Source organism: Pantherophis guttatus, chromosome 8 (assembly GCF_059756535.1).
Source record: "Pantherophis guttatus breed Tessera chromosome 8, ASM5975653v1, whole genome shotgun sequence".
Classification (NCBI taxonomy): Eukaryota; Metazoa; Chordata; class Lepidosauria; order Squamata; family Colubridae; genus Pantherophis; species Pantherophis guttatus.
This window is the reverse complement of record NC_142070.1, coordinates 38,049,211-38,072,864: the sequence shown is the minus strand read 5'-3', so window position 1 is coordinate 38,072,864 and position 23,654 is coordinate 38,049,211. Positions and strand designations below refer to the sequence as shown.

At 36.5% G+C, this 23,654-nt stretch overlaps 1 long non-coding RNA gene and 1 pseudogene across 1 annotated transcript; both read left to right on the top strand.

Moving 5' to 3' along the window:
* The first annotated feature begins 545 nt into the window (after positions 1-545).
* LOC148112591 (uncharacterized) lies at positions 546-21,359 on the top strand. The gene is made up of 3 exons (XR_015729090.1): positions 546-795; positions 3,778-3,919; positions 20,797-21,359. It is a non-coding gene; the product is annotated as an uncharacterized LOC148112591 (long non-coding RNA).
* On the top strand, positions 1,904-1,992 carry LOC117654693 (U6 spliceosomal RNA; annotated as a pseudogene).
* Positions 21,360-23,654: the final 2,295 nt, after the last annotated feature.

The window sequence follows — 23,654 nt, the reverse complement described above, 5'->3', positions numbered from 1 at the left end:
GATGAGTACGCCTAGGTCCTTGACAGAGTGAGGGTCATCTATGAGGTCATATCCGCTTAGCATGTATTTGGTGTTCTGATTTTTTTGCCAATGTGTAAGACAGAGCATTTGTTAGTTGAGATTTGGAGTTGCAAATTGTTCGACCATTCTGACACATAGTCAAGGACACTTTGTAGGGCAGCAGTATTGTCGGTAGTGTTAAATAATTTGAAAGAAACTATACAAGATCAGAAAATGGAGAGAGAACTGGTCCATAGAATCATCAAGAATTGGACGTGATTGAATAAATAGCATTATCCATTGAGTTCAGAGAAAGTTTTTAAAAGATAAGAACAAAACACTTTGAATTGACACAGCAAATGTTATAGTGTTTCTCAGACAGACCTTCCATTAGACTAATTGAGAATTATTCTGCCCATTGCAATATTATTAAGAATAATATTATAGAATATAATAGAATAAAACTTTATTACGGTCATCGACCAGCAATAGACATACAATAAATTAAAAATAATACTGACATTAATCGTGAATAATAACATTTCTGTTATGAAAATACATGATCTCAAACCTAATTTACATGTGTGTAGAGCCGATAAGTATGTGACTAAATGTATTGTTATAGATATCTCAAAAGAATTGGCACCAGTTGACATTATAATTCGGTAACTAATTTTTTTCTTGTGGACATTGCAGCGACACAGAATTTTGCCACTGCACGCGTGGTAGCCGGATTTGAGTCTTGGAGGAGAAAGCCTACATAAAAGTCATCTGTCCTCCCTGGCAATCTCTCTAGTAAGAGGAGAATGTATATTGACCTACATACTCTGTATAACTCACAGTATAATAAAACATGTGAGATATCTTCGACTTCTCCCTTGCCACATATGCATACCCGTTCTGCTATTGGTGTTCTCTTGTACCTACCCTGGAGAAGTGCTGAGGGGAGAATATTAAATCTGGCTCTGAAAAAAGCTATTCTTTGTTTTGGGAGGATCAGATCATTTAGATATCCTGCTGATTCCCTCACACCCTGCTTGATTCTGTCCCTACTGTGGAGAGACAACCTATTTAGTTCTTCTTGGAACTACATGTCCTTCATTCTATCAATTACCACTTGCTTTGCTTTGTCAAAGCCGAGGGACATTAAGAATACCGATGAGAGCCCATAAGAGCCCAGCTTGTGATCTATCACCTGTTTCCATGGGGAGGGGAAGTTGTCAGTCAGCACTAGCAGGGACAGTCCCTCTGGAAAGTAATGAATTTTTAACCAATAAATGATCATCATCTTCCAGGCCCTTACCTGAATTTGAGGCATACGTGTCTCAATTCTTAGCTGGGCATTTGGAGTTCCTTTGGGTGCAGCTAAGATGGCTTGCAGGAATTTGGTTTGTATAGTTTCTAGCAAGTTTTTCTTTGCAAGGATTCCTGTTTGTGCCCCACAAAGAATTTGCACCAATGTTTTGGCCTCAAAAAGTTTTGAGGCAGCAGGTACTAATTGACTTCTGCCTGTATAAAAGAAGTGTTTAATTGCATTTGAGGACCTATTGGCTGCTTGCAATGTCTGCTCCAGGTGTGCCTTCCATGTCCTTTGTGAGTGGAAGACCACCCCAAAATATCTAAGTGTCCTAACCTGTTCCAATCTGTGTCCTTCAATTTTCCAGGAGTATTGTCTGGGTCTTTTAGCAAAAACTAAAATTTTTGATTTATCAAAGTTAAGGACCAACTTGTTCTGTCTACAAAAGTCAAGTGTTGCCCTAATTGCTCTCTTCAGTCCTATGGACGTTTGTGAAATAATAGCAGCATCGTCGGCATAAAGGAGAATCGGGATTTTACATTGTGCTATGTTAGGAGGATGTAGATCAGGGTTCTGTAAGAGATCAATCAGGGCGTTAATATAGAAGTTACTTCGGCAGCACATATACTAAAATTGGAACGATACAGAGAAGATTAGCATGGCTAATATTATTATTATAACAATATTATTGTTTTACAGGATAAATTATAATTATAAAATGCTGGTAAATTCAAAGTTACAACAACATTTCTTTCCTAACTTCCCCTATTTTGGACCTTTAGTTTTGTTTGCGTTTCCTGTAATTTAATTTAAATCATTTTTTAAATGTTGCTGGGCAATCCACGATCCATTGTGTCATCCTTTCAGAAATATTTCCTTACCTAAAGAGAAAAACAGAATGAACATATTGGGTAGGCAAAAAAGAAGTGGGAATGGAAGCAGATTTCCTGCTGGCTTCCCCATTGATGTTGCTTTTGGGAAGCTGGCAAGGAGCATTGGAAATCACTTTTTCTCCTTGACTGAACCATGGAACTGCCTGCCACTTTACTAGGGAAATGGTGAACAAAGGGAGTCCAGTCCAGACCATGAGGAAAACTGCACCTGTGCCCTCAATAACCCACTCCCTCCAGGAAAGAAAGAAAAGCTTACCCATTGACTACAGGATCCCCAAGTCTATTCCATTTAGCCAGCAGGCATGCAGATTGTTTCTTCATCTTTCCCTCATCACTTATTGCTGTTCACAGATTTCAGCCTCAGTTCCAAAGCAGCTAATCATTGTTCATCAAAGCTATAAGTTCTGGCAGGTGTAGTTGAAAGGTGTGGTGATGCTGAAGTGATCACAACTTTGCCAAATTTCAAACCCACAGGAGTAAGAGGTCAAGGATTTTGGACACATTAAATTAATCCATTTGAGGTATATTGCTCAATATACCTCATGTTAAAAATTATTGCTCTATGATTTACTGTTTAATTTTACATAGTTGTCCATCTCATTTAGTGACTATGAACAGCAGATACAATAAAACAATTAAAAGAAATAAAAGCCAATTAAAACATATCCAAAATAAATTTAAAAGATTAAAAAAATGGAACGTTCCATATATGCAATGCATTCCAGTTAACTATTCTACAGCCTATTATAGACAACTGTTAATTTGTAACATTTTTTCTTCAATTAATTCTGATTTTGTTCCTTTGACCTCCAGAGTTAGTAACGTTTCTGATTATGTTAATCAAGCAATATGAACAACATAAACAGTTTTTTAAAGTTTAATTGCAACTAGTTTGCTTTAATTTTCTGATAGCTCCAAAATCTATCCTTCTTACCTCCACTCTACTAGAAACATTGTGAGGGAGGATTCAGTGCTTCACGGCACTTAATTTACAGAATTTGCTTTCATTTTTTTCAGTCTACATTCAGTCCTCAAGTTTTGCAGAACCACTTTTAACTAGTATGATTTAAAAGTAATGGAACTTATTCCTTCGAAATCCATCTTTTGACATAGATGGTCCACTTTTGACTACTTAGCATCTTTTACTGTGATGTTCTCTATGGAAATTCTTTGCAAAAAATTGGTGAAATATACCAAATCCTGTTTCTTAAGTTCTTTTTAAAAATTAGGAAGTTATTTTCATACAGAATCTGCATATTTTGCAAAATTCCTTTTGGTTAAATTAGGGAACAGAGAATAAGTAGACAAAAATCAATGTAAATTTTCAATAATTGTCATGGGATAATAAATATAGAGAAAAATAGCCCTTCAAGTTTAGTTCATTATAATTGTTAGCTTTTCCTTTTTCTTGAAAATATTGAGACATCTATACTTACATGTTTAATCATATTTAATGATTCAGGATACTAATGTAGCTTGTTCCTTGAGACTTCCTTAAAACTGTGAAGGTTATTTTATTTAACTTTCTGGCTCCCACATCACTCACTTTAATAGCTTAATCTCTGATATTTTTCCATTTATCAACAGATCAATTGTGAAACTGAGGAAGTCTGTCTCCCATCTTGACACCGAGATGGCTATTCAAGTCCACCTGGACTTTGTCACTGCTAGAAAGATTAGGAAAGCAATTCCTCACTTAAATACTATGCAGATCCTCATTGCAATAAAGGTGAGTTATTGTCTTTTACTTCGACACAAAAGAAATAAAGGAATTCTTGGCTGTAATTGTAAGAAGAGTTTGGATTTGAGGAAGGAATGATCTCCATGAGATAACATTATTATTTTACCTTTTGACCAAGTGAATTCAATGAAGTATGATTTAACTTTCCATAAATGATATAACCCTTAGTATAAAGATTGATATTCTAAATATATTCAGTTAATTTTAAAACTTCATTTTTAAAGCAAATATTTACAAATAATCATAATTTTGGAAGATGTGGCTCTTTTTGGAATTCTGTTTTTTCTTAAAAAACAAAACAAAACTAGATGCATTAAGATAAGTTAGAAAACTTGAGAGCCCTCTAATATCACCTTTACCATTTGCTATAGCCAGTGGTGGGATTCAAGTAGTTTAACAACTGGTTCTCTGCCCTAATGATTTCTTCCAACAACCAGTTTGCGAAATTGCTGAGAAAGTTAACAACCGGTTCCCCCGAAGTGGTGCAAACTGGCTGAATCCCACCACTGGCTATAGCTGTAAAAGATTCTATTAAATAGGCCAGAAAGTATTTCTTCTGGAAGTGAAAGAAAATAACTACAAAGATAAACCATGTGCTAACTTACTTTCTAACACTATCACACAATCATCTTCATATTAAAAAGGACATAAATTGTGTTAATAAATAGCAGCACTAAAATGTATCAGTTAATCGAAAGGAAATAATTATTAACTAAATATCGTGTCGTCAGTCATTTAAATTTTAACAAATACTAGCTGATTACATACTGAAATGTAGACTTTCAATCTGCAGAACACACCTATGGGAAGAAGAAAATATGAAAAACAAATTGAGGAGGCTCCTCAAAAATACAAACTAATGGAACCTCTTAGACTAATAGCTTTGTATTGAATTGTGTGGGTGTGTATTTCAATGAGTATGTGCATATATGCACACATGCAAATATCTGGTCAATGACTAAATGACACTTGAGCTTTTAATGTATCCATCTGCCACCACTGAATGGTCATTCACATTTTTGTAGCTCAAATCTGGTAGCCATGTTAGTATGTTAGTAATATGAACAGATGTCAGTAATATGAACAAGCTTTTCCATGCTAATATTGTTTCAGTGTGTTTGATACAATAAACTGCTTCCTAACTGGAGGTCTGTGTCTTATCATACAGGAAAGAATTTTGTACAGTAAAAGGAAGTGGCTTCAAGAACAATTATAAGGCATAATCTGTCAAGATTGGTTGTTTTTGATCTCCATTTTAATGGAGTTTCAGATGTTTTGGACATATTCCAGAACATCACAATGAGGAGACAACATATAACCTTCTCAGTATTTAATGGATCACAGACAGAAACCCAATGAAGAACAATAGAACAATTGTTAAACAATATTACTTCTGCCAAGTTGATATGTAATAAGGCCACCCTCATTCATGACTTGATTATGGATGAGAGGGCCAACCTACCATGCATTACTGAAATCTAGATGGGGAAAAGGGAGTTTCCTCTTTCTGAGAAACACCCAGCTGGGTTTTGGGTGTAACATCAGTTAAGGATTCAAGATAGTAGTCTCTATGAGATTATACTAGTCATTTGACAGATAAAGTCATTTGGATCCACTCAGTTTTGGACACAGGTGCAGGGCCATGAGCCATTGTGTTTCCAGGGATACTTCAAAATGCTGGTTGTTACCTTTAAAGCCCTTTATAGCATGGGACTGTATTACTTCAGGACTAGCCTCTCAGTGATGGGTTGCAACCGGTTTGCCCTGGATCAGGTGAACCAGTAGCAGTGGTGGCGGGAGGCTCTGCCCACCCACCTGGACACTTCTGTGCATGTGCAGAAGTGTTGCAAATGCGTGTAAGCACATGCGCCTCTCTGAGCAAACCAGTAGCGACGGGTTTTGAAACCCGCCCCTGTACGCTCTCCTCAGTTGTTTATACTGTCCAATCCAGTCAGTCAGGATGAATATGCTTTGAGTTCTTTTTATTAAGGAATAGCAATAGCACGTAGACTTATATACCACTCTACAGTGCTTTACAGCCCTCTCTAAGTGGTTTACAGAGCCAGCATATTTCCCCCAACAATTTAGGTCCCCATTTTACCCACCTCGGAAGGATGGAAGGCTGAATCAACCTGAGACAACCAATGTTGTCCAAGGAATGCTGATTTTTACCTCTGAACACCTTTGAGTACAGAATTCTGCTTAATCTGTTATCATCTTAAAATATATTTGTATATACATACATCCATATATACACACCCAAATGAAGAAGGGGGAGATCTTACCTATAAAGATATTGCACTTTAATGATAAAGTGCTATGTTTATTTGCAAACTTTATTGACAAGAAATGCAGATATGAGGATTCTATGTGGATGTAAGCAATATATTGTATTCTAAATGAAAACCAAATTTACAGAGATGTATCTATAATTAGATTGACTGAAAAAGTACAATCTCATTGCTTTATTACCATTGAACAATAATTTACCCTTCCAATGATTATCTGCAAGGTAACATGTCAAGACATGTTACATGTCAAGACATAGCAACCTAATTCTGCTCCAGTTGTCGTTGCTAAGGTTGAAAGACTATATATAGATGGCAGGTCATCAAATATCACCAGGTAGAGATACCATTGCCATGGTATCCAATCTATAAGTCACTGATCACCACTGATAACAGTTCCCCATCACAATCACTGAAGAACGATACAACTGAGGGTGTGCAATTTGGAATACTGCATCAGGGCAACAATGACTATCATTTAGAATCCGGCACAAGAATTTGTATTCACTTGTTGCCTGCTGATTATTTTGTATCAATGTGATGGGCAACTTTTGTTTGGTGAGAAGAAGCTGCAATAAATTGTAAAGCTATCAGCTCCCTTTCCTGGTTTTTCTACCTGAATTTTGTTCTAGTCACTTTTCTGTATATTAGCAATTATATTGAAACCAGATGGTTTCAAAATAATATTAGGAACTGCGTTTGGATTTGTGAGATGCCTTGATATTCAGCTGAAAAGCAGTGAAATTTCATAGGCGATCCCCACATTATTTTGAAAGCTTTGAAACAGATTATTTCTTTGCTCTGACTTTTATCTTGAAGGGAAAAATTACAAGATTCCTATAAGTGACCCCTTGCTAATGGTGTGACTCAGTAGTGGGTTGCCCCCCCCAGTTCGGACAGTTCTATAGAACCGGTAGTAAAGCCAGAGGGAGTCTCCACCAACTCACCCCGATGTCATCAAAACGCTTCTGCACATGCACAGAAGAGTGTGCATGGTCCCATTGCAAACCAGTAGTAAAGGTAAGTAGAACCAACCCCTGGTATGAGTGCTATGCAGGGATGGGCTGCTGGGGGTTTGCAGGGGTTCGGGAGAACCTCTAGCTAAGAATCTGTTCAGTTTGGAGAACTCCCAAATCCCACTCCTGGCAGGCCCATCCCACCCCACCCTCCCAGGAGTCCCCATGCAGCCCATTTTGGATGCAGGTAAGTGCAGGGCATGTGTGGAGGGTCGGGGAGGGTGAAAACAGGCCTACTGGAAGTTTGGGAAGGGCAGAAACGGGCCTGTTTCTGGCCTCCAGAGGGGCTCCGGGGCCTGGGGAGGCCATTTTTGCCCTCCTGGAGGTTCAAGGAAAGCTTCCCCCTGCTGTGGTGCAGGAGGCTGACTAGGCCACGCCCACCCAGCAACCGGGCAGCAAACTCCTTGCTAAAATTTTTGAAGCCCACCCCTGCTGCTATGATAGTGGTAGCACTCTCTGGTAGTGTTTAGACTCTTGTTGTACATTTTCTTCAAAAGAATGAAGGCCAGGATAGGTGAGTCTTCCCTGGAGAGAATAGATTTATTTGGAGTAGTGAAATTTTCCAAAATTGGTTATAAGGTTCACCTAAATTATTAGGACAGTAGATGGGTGTAATATTCTACGTGTTTGTAGCCATAGAACTCAAGTATAAGTAAGAATATGTCTATATGAGCTATCATTGTTCTTTTTTGCTTTGTACCGTTTTCTTGTCCTAATATTTTTTTTACTAATTCGTAAAATGCCCAGAATTGCTAGGAGTTGGATGGCATATAAATCTAAAATATTAATAATTAATTATACAGCATATAAATATTTGGAAAAAGTAACCAAATAACCAAGATCTAAATGTAATGTTCAAAACTTTCAAGCTTAAGAATTTGTATTGTAAACAAAACAAAAATTCAAACTTTTGGAAATATTTGTGCTCTTTTTTAGAAACTGATGCTGACACTGAGATTTGAGTGATTTAAGTAGTACCCATTTAGTTACAGCTGGTATTATTTGTAGAGGTATTATCATCTTGTGTATTATAATTTTTATGAGTAATAATCTTTTTTATATATATGAACAGAGCAAAGTTGCCTTCAAAGTGACATGAACTCCCGATAACTTGCATAGAAAACCTATGTGGTTTTCTTGACAAAGATTTTCTTCTACCTTCTTCCATCCCCTAACCCCCCACCCCAGATTTTCAGGCTACACTTCCCAAATGATTTTCCATTCGGATGTGAGCCTACATAGTTTTATAAACTGGTGCTGCCAGTAAATTATTTTGTTTTGATACAACATGTATGTAACTTCTACATTTACTTCTACTTCAATCCTTTTCTTTAATGCAAATTAAAGAATGCACTTGCTTGTTTTTGAGATATCTCAGGAGAGTGAGAAACTTATGTCGATTTAAAGGTCTTTCTGATTTAAGATAGTAATTCCCAAAAGTCATGAATCAATGGAAGTTACAAAACAAAGTCATGTCAAGTAGGCACATGTCTCCCTGTAAAACATTCAATCTAAGCCTAAGGAAACATAGTGAAAGATAAGTCTAACAAAAACAGACAGTCAATAAAGGGAAGGGGGGGTGAGAGAGAGAGAGAGAGAGAGAGAGAGAGAGAGAGAGAGAGAGAGAGAATATCGAACTAATGCGAAAACAACAGCTGAATGTACGTGTTCACACTTGAAGAAGAGGAAACTAAAGTTGCAAAAGTCACAGGAGAACTTGGAGATGAAATAATCACATCGCAAATATGTAGGCCTGTTTTGTATATTCACAGGTTGTTACTTGCCCTCACTACAAACTATGGAATTGAACTAAAATAGCATTTGATTGGAGTTTGCCAAGAATAACAAGTTCCTCAAGAAAGATGTAATGTACAAAAATATTGCTTTATTATTAAAAACCATATAAAGTATAAGAAATGAAGATTTTAAATATATCTATTTGAAGTTCTCATTTATCCATAAGTATACAATCTGAAGTAAATATGGACCGAGAAAACATTTTATTGTATTTAAGTGGATGAAATGGTGACAGAAAGAAGACAAAACATTCCTTAAATAAACATCACCAATCAGTGAAGTTTGATTATTAAAGAATTTTACAGTCTAAATAAAAAAAGCCAAGGCACAAAACAAAAAGAAGAAAAAAAGGAATCTAGCTCATTAGGTTATATTTTTCAACATAGATCTAAATCATTATACAATCTCAATATTAATAATAATAGATTTAGGCAAAACATGGTCCTGTTCAACAGGGTTCTAATGGTCATTTTTGATTCTGCAATATTAATCATATAATCCAGATATGCTACTTGTATGATTATCTTGCTAATTTATATATGTCTGATGTCTCATGGAGTTGGATAATAGGAAAACTGATTTATCTTGAAACAAGTTGTTTTTCAAATAATCAGTTGGTAAGGCAGCAAATCATATTCAATAATTTGGTAAGCATACAAGGAAAAGATACAAAGATTACTCTTTTTCATGTGCCAAGAAGACAAAATAATACATGCTATATCTGTATCTCAGAAAGTTCTAGAATGCAAGACCTAATAAAAAGGACAAGATGCCTCTTAAATAACAACAACCATAAACAAGATGTAAGTAAAATGTATTTTGATGCTTCTTTCCTAGGTAAAGTCCAAAAATGTTTCTTTTGTTTTTGAACAGGCACAATGCAGCAAGTATTATAGAAAAGTAGGTGAAAATTTTCTGACTGAAAATAACACCTTTTTGTTGTTGTTGTTTAGAAAGAACACTTTTATAACTGTGGTATTTCCTTTCCGAAGGATGTTCATGATTTATTTGTAAATATTTTTTCCTGACTGGCAACTTGCCACTTCATGTCTCACAAAAACAATCTGTTTATTTGCTTTTTTTATTGTTCTCTGATGATCCTACAGTGGTATGGCAGAGATTCCAAGCTTAAAAATCAGGAAATTAAAAGTTGTGGTTCATGCATAAACCTAACTGAGTCCTCTTACATTACATAATTCTTTCTGTTATTGCACTGACCTTTGTTAACAGGTTCAGCAATTTTTAATTTCCTTACCTTATAGCACTTATACAGTCTTTACTAGCACTGCATTTATATACTTTCCTGCCCCTAAGTTTCATGTGTAACTAGTCTAGTAAATTAATACAGCTGTCTTCATAAGGATGCTGAGCTAAATCTAATCCGTGTTTTGCATAACAATTTATGAGGGTTAAAAAAATCAAACATTTTCACTGCTAGAAAACCTATTCAGCAACATGCATGCTGAAAATGGATCAGTGCAGTTTCACAACAAAAATAATTTTCATGTGGATGGTTGCATTTGAGGGTTCCTATGAAAAAGTCACAGAAAGTGAGGATTCCCATTAAATTATAATATTACTAGAATATGAATTTTATTATAATATCAATATATACTAATATCTATCTATCTATCTATCTATCTATCTATCTATCTATCTATCTATCTATCTATCTATCTACCTACCTACCTACCTACCTACCTACCCCCCCCTCTCTCGAGACTTTTCACACCAGTCCAGTTGGGATTGTCCAAGCAGTTATTATGAGCCAACACTGACTCTAGGGGTCTTCCTGGATTCCCAAGTCCTGTTTGAAAAGCAGGTGTCAGCTCTGACTCAAAAGGTCTTTGTACAACTTCATCTGGTGCATAGTTGTGCCCTTTCCTAGTTTGGTATTTTCTGAGGTAGTCACTTAGTCCCTTGACTACTGCAATGCTCTCTGCATGGGACTGCTTTTGAACATCACCAGAACCTTCAACTAGTTCAGAATGCAGCATCATGAGCAGTAATGAGATATAACACCTCAGCTTCACAACCTGCACTTGTTGCTGGTTTGTTTCTGGGTGTGAATCAAGGAACTGGTTGTTACTGTATTTACAAAGCTCTAAATGGCATAGGGCCTAGTTATCTGAGGAACTACCTAGCTAATTCAATTCCACAGGATTAGAACATTTCAACTTAGTTCACTTAAAAAATGTCATATTTTAGGACCTGGAAATGTACCTTTTCTGTAGCAGTGCCTGCCATCTGGAATAAAGTTGTCCCCCATCCAGATGGCCTTCACTCTGTATTGTAATTTCTTTGTTGGATTATTTGAGTGGTCAGAGTCATTGAGAGTAAGGTGGCATGAAAGTTTTATGATGCATTGAAAAGGCAAAATTATTCTGTGATTCAAATGTCTTCGAAACTTACAGGTTGAAGTGAAAAAACTGACATTCAGAAAGAAGGGAAGTAAATAATATCAATTTTAATAATAATAATGCTAATAATAATAATGCTAATGCTGCTAATGCTAATAAGGCTAATGCTAATGCTAATGCTAATGTTAATGGTAATGATAATAATCATCATCATCATCGCCCCCCAGAGAGGAGAAAGAGATGAATCTCCTTAGCCTGGAACCTGACACTTGAGTTGTAACAGCATAACTGGAAAAAAAAGTGAAAAATGTTTTCCATTTTCCTGAAGATAGGGTGAGGAAATTAGCTGATAAGACTTCTTTCAAGAAAGTACTAATTCATTACAAGGCTATTGCATTTTAAAACTTCCATCTGGCACTTCAAAATGTAGCTCAATCAAAATGGACTTTGAAGGCAGTACTTAGATTATGCAAATTCCACTCTCCCAAATGTCATCAGTTCTATAATTTATGAAGCGTCAACTGTTTTCATGCTACAGTTGGCAGGATGTGAGGAGGAGAAATGCTATTGTAAATCTTATTCCTATTCCAATTAATTTTTGAATTTGAATTTGATGGGCCATAATAAATTTTTCTCCATAGCCATTCTAATGTGGACTGGTGTGAATTTGGTAGGTAAAGTATCTACTCATTATTTACAGAGTACTGGTGTACATCAAATCCTGTAATGTGGCAGAGATTATGAGCTGTCGTGAGTTGCCAATGGGGCCTCCTACTCTGAACCAACGTTTCCTGCAAAATATTTTTCTACTTTTCAGGGCGTTAGCATGGTGCAGTTTCTGTATCAAGATATATTCTAGCAGGATGGGATAGTTATTCATTCTAGATTATCATGGCCTTCACATCAGCCTTGAGTGGGTGACCTAGCAGGGCAGGGTGGCTCATCAGCTTAAAGATGCTGGTGGTTAGAGATGGTCAGCACTCTGGTGGTTTGAGCCCATGGCACCATGTGACAGAGTGAACTCCTGCCATTTACTCCTAGCTTCTGCCCATGTAGCAGTTTGAAAGCATGTAAAAATGCAAGTAGAAAGATACCATTCCAATGGAGAAACTTAGAATTCCATGTGGAAGCAGGAACCAGTGCCAGACCTGCTCAAATATGAGGTGAGGTTCAGCACAAGAAAGCCCGGATAACCTGACATCTCCCAAACACTGCTAGCCAGCTGGTACAAAGTTAGTTTACCCCATGTGGTGTACTGTGGATAACTCACATGTGTGAACAAAATGAACTAACAATCTTAGACTGCCAGAACTACTCTTTGGTAAAAGCAGTACAGACTTCCCTGTTTATGTATGTCTCACACACATACACAAAAGTGAATGACCTTTCAGAGCCCAGAAAAACTTTATATAACCAAGTGATTGGTGATTAATATATAACAGCTGTTTTTCTTTTTTCCTTTTATTTCATGTCGGAGTAACTAGTGTGATGCTCTGGGCTAAGCCATTGTCTCAGGAAGAGGGTTTTCCAATAGATTCAGTCAATTGGCTACCATGGAATGTTTCAGTTCTTGCAAAACCTTTACTGGGCACCAGACAGGATTGGCATTTATTTGTTGAAAAGGCAAGCCATCAGATGATGTACCTATTCTAGTTTGTGATGGGGGTGGGTGGGGGTGGGTGGGTGGCAATGAGATAACTAAAACAAATATTACGAAGATCAGGTAGGAATTACTGTATGTAATTAGAAAGTAAGCAAGGAAGGAATTATTTCCCAAGGGGTGAAAAATGTTAGCCTCTTGCAATCTCTTGGATGAGCAAAAGCGCTGGTGTGGAATGAAACAAGGAGGAACTGTGCTGTCAGCAACAGGAAGTGTGTAAAAAATGAAGGATGGCCCTAGAAAGTTGAATGCAAAGCAGATGGCTCTAATTTGAGTCACACTGTGACATCTGAGAAGGAAAAAAAACCCTGCTCTCTTGACACTTCCAGATACCAAAAATTCCAGAGAATACATTCCAGGGCTTTTTGAAGGTTTCCTATCTAGGGAGGGTAGATTTCCCTTGTTTCTATCAGCAAACAGTCCATAAAACTAAAATTGATAAGCTTCCACAGGCAGCCAAACATCCTAATACTTAGATAAGTTATTTATGTCCTCAAAGAAACTGAAGAAATCAGAGCCAAGAAGTGCAATGGGATTGCAGTGCTTGGTGATTTAGATGCTGGTTCTTTTAGCTATACTTTGAGATAAGAAAACTAGCATCCTCCTTTATAATCCAGATGGATGAAAAAACTCTTTTACATATATTCTGAGACACAAACTGATTCACAGTATTATTTTGATGTATTTCAAGTAGTGCTGTAGATTTATGGTTTTAAAAATAAACCTTATAAATCAAGGTTAGGAACCATATAATCATTGTAGCTAAGCATCAGGCATTAGGACAAATTCTTCTCTAATGTAAACCCATGTACTTGAGTTCATTTCTGTCAGATGTCATCAGCCAAGATTTTCGGTTTTACTTCTTCAGATTGTCCTTGACAGGTCTATTACCTCTACTGCTAAAATCTTTTCTCTTATTCCATCTGCTGCAACATTAATTCCTGAAAACAAGAATATGTGCCTAGAATTTAATCTGTACTTGATATGTTTATATCTGATTCTGCCTCTAAAATAAGCAACTTTGGCTGAAGGCTACCATTGAAATAGTGTATAATTTTACAAATATTTTCTGGGCATTCACAGAGATTAAAGCAATACTGTTTGTTTTGTTTATGCTGAGATAACATTGGCCTATTTGTCATAATGGGATAAACCATTTTGTTTAAATGTATGTCAAGTTGGGAAGTTTTAGATAGTCAGATAGTTTGTCCTTTAGTAAGCATTTATAATATAGCTTTTTAAATTTAAAGCTCACTCAGTTGGATTGGATCAAATTATTTTATATTTGAAGTACAGAATTATTAAGAAAGTAGAGGTGCTCATTAAAAAATTATAATAAGTAGGTAATTTAGGGATATGGAAATAGATAATTTATCACCATTGGGCAAAAACAACAGAAAATATTCACCAAAAAAAAAAAGAGCTTTTTTTTCCTGATCACAAATTCAGAGAAATATGTAACATTACTTTAAATCTTCTAATAAAATTTAATATCCAGCATGTTTTCTGACTATTCACTCTGCAAGGTATTCTTCATATATTTTAGAGACAAAAAATATTCAACTATGTAACACATATCTATGTAAAGTTACATTACCTTGATTTTTATGTAAAATTTTGTCTGTTGGCCTTCTTGTTCTGTTTTCCTCTTTAGCATTTGAATTCTTTTTCTGAACCTATATTGCTTTTAAACAGTTTTTTTTCAAGAACATCTACAATAAATTGCCTACACTATTTCAAATCTTTTATTTCTAGAAATTGCACAATATGTGTGCATGTATGTATGTTGCGGTTTTGTTTTTCTAAATTCACAAAACTAGAACAGAGCTGAAGGCAAGAGTTTTGGCAGAAGAGCTTAACACACTGCAAATATCTATATGGATTAGAGGGTTCAGAGAAAGATTAAGTTGTTTCTTGGAAGTCTATCAGTAATTTTGTTAAGAACACTTCTAAAGATGAAGTCCATCAACAGTTTTAAGTGTCTTAATTCTATTTGAAGAATGAGTCAGTCTTGGTACAAAATGATTCACTTGTGTACATTTCATATTCAGTACCTGATGCTTGTCTGTCATATTGAGGGATTTATGTATTACTTCGTTATCTACATATTTATCACAAAATCAATGTGGAAATGCTGGAAAAAAATATGATCTGAAATAAATTGATGGCTGCAACCTCCTATTTCCACTTTCATTCCCTTTAATAGGTCTCGGATCTTTTTTCAAGTCAAAGAAAAAAAAATGGGGAACATATCCTTCTTTGAAAGATGGCACTTGACATTACTTAGAACTCATTGGCAACTTACTGGAACTTCTACAAATAAATCAGACAAATCACAGAGAAGATGTAATACTAAATCATATTGCAGAACTACAGAAACAAGCATAAAAAATTAAAATGACTACAGTTGAGAAGAAAAACTTCTTCAGTGGCCAGGTTATGTGCTATTTAAATCCTCTATAGATTTTTGTAAACAATAGTAAATATCCAGGTGTTTCAAGCATGTTGACAAGCAAAAGACTTCTTTCATCATTCTAAAAACAAAATGATCATTTAGCTCCCGGCTTATTACAATATGAGCCTTTTTCACAATATATAGTCTATTGCATTTCTCTCATTTTTTTTCTTTCTTTCTTTCAAACCCTTTATAAAATTTAACTTTCACTATGATTTTAAAACTTAATTATTCTCTCTGAAATTTTGGCTATCCTTCAATACAAAAAATAGACAATCAGTTAAAAACTATTGCAACCACCCTCCTATAGTAAGGAAAGTCAGTGTGTGCCTCTTCTGTGTAGTAAAGTTTCAGTTTCCCTCATTTGTAATGTTAGGATTTCTTGCCAAATATTTTGTAGGCTGATAGCCACACACTTAAATTTAATTCTACTTTCTGTTTTGGTTTGTTTTCGTGTTTTCAATCTATTCCTGGGCAAAAAAACTTGGTCCCCATACCTCAACTACTTTTTAATATTCTTTCGTGCTAATCCTATGGTATCCAACTTTTTTTCTTTTTCTTGCCAATGAATAGAAAGGAGAAATGAAAAGGAGAAGAAAGATAATATTTATTGACTTCAGCAGTTTTGTAATTACAAATTGTTTAATGAAGATATTAGCACAGCTTATGTTATATTTATCTTTTACATCTTTAAACTTGCAATATTATGGATTAAAATGACTTTCTCTAATTTAATATTATTAGGTTTAAAACTAAAAACACAAATAAAAGAAGAAAAAATACTAACCAAACATTTTTTGGAAAAAAAAGCCTCCTGTGTTTTTTTGATAATTTTTGTCTATTAAATACTAATCTAATATTACGTTACACAGTACTAGACTTTAAAAAAATAGAAGCAGGCAATAGAAGGTACACCATAAAGATTTACAATTATTGATTATCATAAAATTATTTCTGCAAAGAAAGGGGTTGGGTGGAGTAGGGTTGAAGTGCCTGGCAGGTCTGTGGATTATTTCTGATATATTTGTGAGGTTTTTTTTGAATTTAAACTCTAGTTTATAAAGTGCTTTTCTTTAGAAGCATCTAACTGCAATAAAAATGTGCCTCTGAAACCCACACACTCTCTTCCTCTCTGCTATGTTCTTATAATGTTGATCTCATTGCCAGCCCACACCTGAGGCAATCATCCTACAATGCCATTCTTGTTAGGACAGTGGAGAATCCATATTTTTAAAATTTGCCTCTCTCCATTTACTTGACAGGTCTCCAAGTAATCCATATCCTAGTGAATTAGGTACGCTAGACAAACTAACATACCCAGGCACCAGGGGTGAAATCCAGCAGCTTCTGGAGAACCGGTAGTGGAAATTTTGAACAGTTCGGAGAACCAGCAAATACCACTTCTGGCTGGCCCCAGAATGGGGTGGGAATGGAGATTTTGCAGTATCCTCCCCCTGCCATGCCCATCAAGCCATGCCCATCAAGCCACACTACGCCCACCAAGCCATGCCCATAGAATCGGTAGTAAAAAAAATTGGATTTCACCACTGCCAAGCACTATATAAAGGAAATACAGCAATTCTCCTTTTTTTCATGCTGTTTCTCCTCCTGTCCCCCAATTAAGGAGGGCACAATTTGCTGCCATGTCTATAATAGAATTGGGATTGTAATAGGAACAGTAATTTTTTTTGCTAAGAGAGATTTTCTACTGGTTCAAGGATGAATACATAGAACTTCATAGAACATAGAATTTTAAATGAGCCATGAGGAATATCCCAAAAACTATAAAGCGGATTTTTGTGTAGAAAGGCCATGAACTCCATCAAGTTCTGGTACTCAGAATAAATTCCTGCTGTCATAATTATTCCATTTTGAAGATATGTCTTTTATATCAGATTTTAATTGTTGAGCAATCTATTATATGAGTCGCAATGCAATTTAGTTAGAACTGGAGGGGTTTCTGACATTATACAAAACTTTAAGATTTCTTTTTAGATTTTTCGTGGGTGGTGCTTCTCTTCTTTTTGAATGGGTCTTGATCCTGAAGAAGATGGACATGCTAGTACTGGCAAATTAAAAAGAAATTGATTTCATCTGGAAATAGAGCCTAGGGGCTGCATACAAGATAGATCAGATATGTTCCATTAGTTGAATGAAGTCAGGGATAGTGCTTAATAGAAGCATGTCTTGACATTTTCTCCTAAATGGTATTAAAATGTACAATACAAAGACTAAAAAAATGAAAAACAAAAATAACTGTATTTCTGGGATATGGTGGGGTTGTTTAATCAAGGTAAATAGGACAGATTTCTTAGGTTATTTTTTGAGAGCAGATAAATATAAATTTCTCATAATAAGTTAATAAAACAACTACAAGATAGAAAAGTTGACTTAATTCAATCATTTTTTGTATGATACTAGTTCTCATCATCTGGAATGGGGACAACTATATTTCCTACCTAATTCACCATGCTGAATGTATTTATATTTTGTGAAAAGTTATAACTGATTAATGTCAGATTTTGTTTTTCTGACCATTTAATATTCAATAAGAACCAGCATGAATTGAGGAAGAATAATCAATGCCATTTCATCTAATCATAACTGAATCATAAATAACCGATTCTTGTTATTGGAAAAATCCTTTTTAGCTAGGAATATAATGTGAAGCCCTGAGACTATTCAAATTTGATCTGCGTTCCACTATAGTATTGTTTTGGTTTTTGATTCTAAAGTGACAAATAGCAATCAGTGAAATGAATGAATAGCTATTAATCATCAACTGTTTTAAGTTACCATCTTGATTTATATTAATCCCTTCTTCTTTTTTTTTTGTAGAATTGTGGGCATATTTTGTAAAATAAAGTTTTAACAACACTTGAACAAATCCATTTTTTCCCTCAGTAATGTGGTTAACCGTCTGGAATGTCAGCTGGTGAAAAGAATCTCCATGAAGTCTCTGAACAAAGTTACTTCATCCCGACAGCTGGCTGGCTGTGACATTTTTCCTATGTTTAACTACTTTCTATGCATGTCAGCCATTAAATCCCCATCTCCCTTTGCTCCAGCCAAAGCTTTGAGAGCAGGTGTTTGCCTTTTGCTTCCTGTCTGTTTCATCTGTTGAGAATAGACTGAAAAAAACCCTCGCTAATTAGAAAGTTCTATTGAGAAAATAATTCCCAAACAGCTGTGGAACAGCATTTTATTCCAACATATTAATGTTGTCTGTCAGCAGAGACCTGACTTTCTTGACAAGTGGCAAGTCCTTGGATCCATAACATAATGCAGTGTGATTCTAACTTCATTGCATCCTTGTCCTTATATGAAAAAAATGTCTACTGTGATAGTGGAAGTGATTCATATTTAAACAGAAATGTGCCAGAAATAGAGATAGACTAAGCAAGTAACCAAACTGTGGTCTGTACTGATAGGACAATTGTTTGTTTTGCTACTATCAGGAGCAGTTAACAACTGCTTCTTAGCATAGGCCACATCATAGTACTATTTTTTCCTCTAAAGCCCTACATGGCTCAGGGCCAGGTTATCTTCGAGACCGCCTTCTACCACATAGCTCCCAGCGACCGGTAAGATCCCACAGAGTTGGTCTCCTCCAGGTCCCGTCAGCTAAACAATGCCGGCTGGCGGGCCCGTGGTGGAGGGCCTTCTCTGTGGCTGCCCCAGCTCTCTGGAACCAGACCACCCCCACCCTATTGGCCTTCTGAAAAGCGGTGAAGACCTGGCTTTCCAGCAGGCCTGGGGCCGTTGATCTCGCTGTTGCGATCGTGTGAGATCCGGCCATGAATGGTGTGAATGGGTTTTAATGTTTTAATGTTTAAATGTTTTTATAATGGTTTTTTAAATGCATTGTAAGCTGCCCTGAGTCTTCGGAGAAAGACGGCATATAAATTGAATTAATTAAATTAAATTAAATTAAATTAGGAGTTAATGTAAGAATTACACTAGGGCAGGGGTGTCAAACTCATGGCCCACGGGCTGGATGTGCCAAGAGCTGGCCACGCCCACCCCCGGTTTAGCAAAGGGAGAAATAGTTGTGATACATCATGTGATGTCAATGTGACACCACAAGTTTGACACCCCTGCATTAGGGCAATGGTAGTAGAATTACAGCAGAATGAATCGGAGTAGAGCAGGACTAGAGTTTATACAAATGCTATGGATCATGGATGAAATGAATAAGAAGAGGAAAATCAAACTGAAATGGCAATCAACTATTAATTCTGTTATAACAGGGATCCCCAACCGCTGGGCCACGGCCCGTTTAGAGCCAGGTTGTGGAAGCAGCAGGCAAGTGCATGTGAACAGCCCCATTTGTGCGAGTGGCAGGCGCATGTGCCTGCTGCTTGTGCAAATGGACTGCGCGCATGTGCATTTGTCTGCCGCTAACATGGAACCATCCACTCTCTCCCACCACTGGTCCAGTCCGCAAACCAATCTTGGAAGGATTGGAGACTGCTAATCTCAAATGTTGTTAGAAGCAATTACTAGTTGCTTGAAGTTTGAAAATTCCAATGTGAATTTATCTGATCCATTTCTATTAGAATAAAACATGAACATGAACTTTCTTTATTTTTGGATTTTTCATCTCTCCAGATATTGTGATGCATCTTTCATCTTCATACACCATAGCACATTTTTAAAACAAAAGTTTGAGAACAAATAATTTAATATGATACCAAATAAATTTAGAAAAACATATACTTATATTTGCCTATGCACAAAAATTTTCTCCAGAATTACAGATGGAACTGGAGTGGACATGAAAGAGAGTGATACAAATTAAGCCTAACTGATCCTTCCCTACCTACTAATTAGTCATGTGTATAAATACTTCCAGCTCACTCTGAAAGTTTTCTGTACCTAAAAAAAGAGACATCAATGGTTTTTTTTAAAAAAGAGATGTTAATGGTTTACAGCAAGTTTGATGATGATTTAAAGCAGGAGTGTCAAACTGGCAGCCCGTGGGCTGGAGGCATCACACTCAGTCCATGCCCACCCCAGCTCTGCAAAGGGGAAAAAAGTTGTGAAACTTCACATGATGGCAACGTGACACCACGAGTTTGACAGTCGTGATTTAGAGGTAAAAAGTTACCGCTGTTTCTTGCTGAAGTAAGTCCCATATGCTTGGCTATGCAAACAGTTTTAGCAACATAAAATCCATTTTATCATTCTCATGGTAAATTGACTCTATTATCCTGCATTGTCATTAATTTAAAAATTTGGATAAAGCAATTATCCATTTAATCATGTACTTTATTTGTTTATTTACAGGACCTCTATGGCTTCCTATCTCATATGATCTACTAGACAGCACCCAAAAAAATCCATTAAAAATGTTAAAAACAAAAGTACCATGCCCTTAGGCATCAGACCAATAATCCTTGCAGCTCAAGCCCCACTTTAGTCCAATGCTTGAGATAAAAGCCAGGGTTTCATCCCCCCTTCTGGAAGGCTAAAAGGGTAGGAATCTCTTGGCTTTCAGGTGAGAGGCTGTTCTAAAGGGATGGGCTGGCTATTGCGAAGACACACCTCTGAGGTCCTATCAGATGACAACATTTAAGGGAGAGGACCTATAGCATTTCCATCCTTTGTAACCAGTGGTGGGTTGCTACCGGTTCACCCCGGTTCAGGTGAACTGGTAGCAGTGGCGGTGGGAGGCTCTGCCCACCCGCCCGGACTCCATAAAATAAAATCTGCGCATGCGCATGCGAAGCAAGCACGCACAAGAGCAAACTGGTAGCAAAGGTAAGTGAAACCCATCCATTTGTAACCTAGTAGCAGGGGCAGATACCACTAGTAGCCCATCCTGTGTCATGTAGGATTTTAAAGGTAATAACTAGCATTTTGAATTGCACTTAGACAGTAACTGGAAACCAGTGCACAGTGTGCACCAATGGTGTAACTTGGTTGAACCACAGGACATCCAGAATTACACATACTGCTGCATCCTGGACCATTTGCAGCTTCCAACAGTGTGGAGTGCATTGAATTAATTCAAATGGGAGGTGACTAAAACATGAATGATGGTAAGCAAGGTCTCCCAGTTCAGGAATGGATACAATAGCCATACAAATGGATTTGTGCAAAGGTCCTCTGGGCCACAGCTTCTACCTGCTTTTCCAGCAGGGCCATGAATCCAAAAGGGAACCCCCAAACTCTGCACCAAATATGAATGGGAGAGTGTTACTTTGTTGAGTCAAATATGTCAACTTTCTTGATTCTGTGACCCCAAAACTACAATCAGCCTTGGAGGCCATCTTTTTCTTTGGATCTTCAGGGCTGCCACACTTAGTGCTGTGGGAAACTGGGAGGAGGGAGCGGTGGAGATATTTAGCCATAATAACATTCCTTTCTCTGAGAGTTAAGGACATTCGGCCCTGCACCTGGAGTGGCATGACTGGGAGGCATCTCCAGTTGGGACAGTGCATTGATTGGACCATGTGATGGACATATGGGTGCAGGGGAAGGGAGTTGGGCTTTCTTTTGGGTGGGGAAAACCTGGAAGCTTTCAGATTCAGGTTTTCCCAGATGTGCCAGTATGACATCTCTAATAAAATGGAACTTTGAGGAATTTCTAGCCTCAGAGTCTTCTTTTGTTGGGGGTGTTACTTGGAACTCTGACAACTACACAATGTCATGCTGGGATTGAGTTGTAGCTGGTTTCTCCCGATCCAGCCCTTATAGCATCCAGGCATTGAGCCAGCACCAGAACAGCGTCACTTGACAAGCATAGTTCTCCATTATTATCAGAAACATATAATAATAATAATAAACGGCAGTATGCAGATTTTGCAAAGGCAAGTCAACATAAATAAAAGACTTTATCTATGATTATGATTCAATGATTATTTATAATAATCATTGAAGAATGCAGGAGGATTCTTGGGACTTAGTATGTCATGATAATAATTTGTTTTTCATGTAATGTGCAATTCTATGGAGGTGAAATAAAGTCAGCTATTGCTGTAGTCTGTTTTTAATAAATAGCAGTTCTCTATCAGATATAACCGATCTATCAACTTTAAAAAGCTGTGAGCTGAAATAAATGAAAGCTTAGAATTTTTATTCTAAAACTTTTCTGAATATTAAAAAAATAATACATTCTAGCAATAAAATTATATTGCATTAATTTGGCCAATTTTAAGTTGGGAGGATATTCTGTAACTCCATGACTTCTTTCTTTTTAGTGGGAACTAATGGGTAGTGCTTAACCTTAAAAGTTTTAGGTTAGACAATGCTATGCTATATCCTGGTGCTACCGGTGCTGTGATCCTAAAAAAAAAAAAAAAAATACAGGTGTGCATAATCTTACTATTTAGTTAGTGAATCACGAATATCCATGTTGAAATGAATTATGACCATGTATGTGATACATTGTGTGCCATGACTCAGATAATTGTGCCAGACATCACAATGCAAGTAGGTAATTGCAGTGCTGATATATCATCATGACTAATGTCATCATTTTGATGTCATTGTAGTTTGTGATGAATGCCACTAGATCAAGGGTTGATTGAAGAGAAGGAAGACTAGTTCATTTGCTCATCAATCATATGCCAGAATAACCAGTGTGTATTTGCCTATAGAATAATGTAGGTATTTGAAACACCTCTGTTTCAGTTTGTATGCCTTGAGTATATATCTGAAACACATTCCAATAAAAATAAAAAATTGGTCTGATGAAGATATACACTTAGACATATTTTTAGAAAAGTTAACCTAAGCAGCATGCAAAAAAAAAAAAAAATCTCAGACTTGGGTTCATTTGTGGCTTATGTTAGCATATAATTTATAGAAATTAGTAATAAAAATACCTTATTGGGATTGGCAAAAATTAAAGAGAAAGATTACAACTAACTGAGTTACTTGCTTGGAAGAGGGTTACCCAACATAATTTGGAAGGCCTCAAATTTCAAGCTTGCTGTTTGTTCTTCCAGACAACTGGATTCAAATCAAAATAGTCAAAGCAATGTTTAAAGTATATTCTTTAAAGATTGAACCTCTAATTTTAGCAGAAGTCTATTCAAATAGAAAGAAGTTTGACAATGCTTTAAAACATTTGTATTACTATAGAAAAACAAAGTAAAAGAAATGCATGTGGATATCTTGCAATTCTTTTGCTTTTAGTG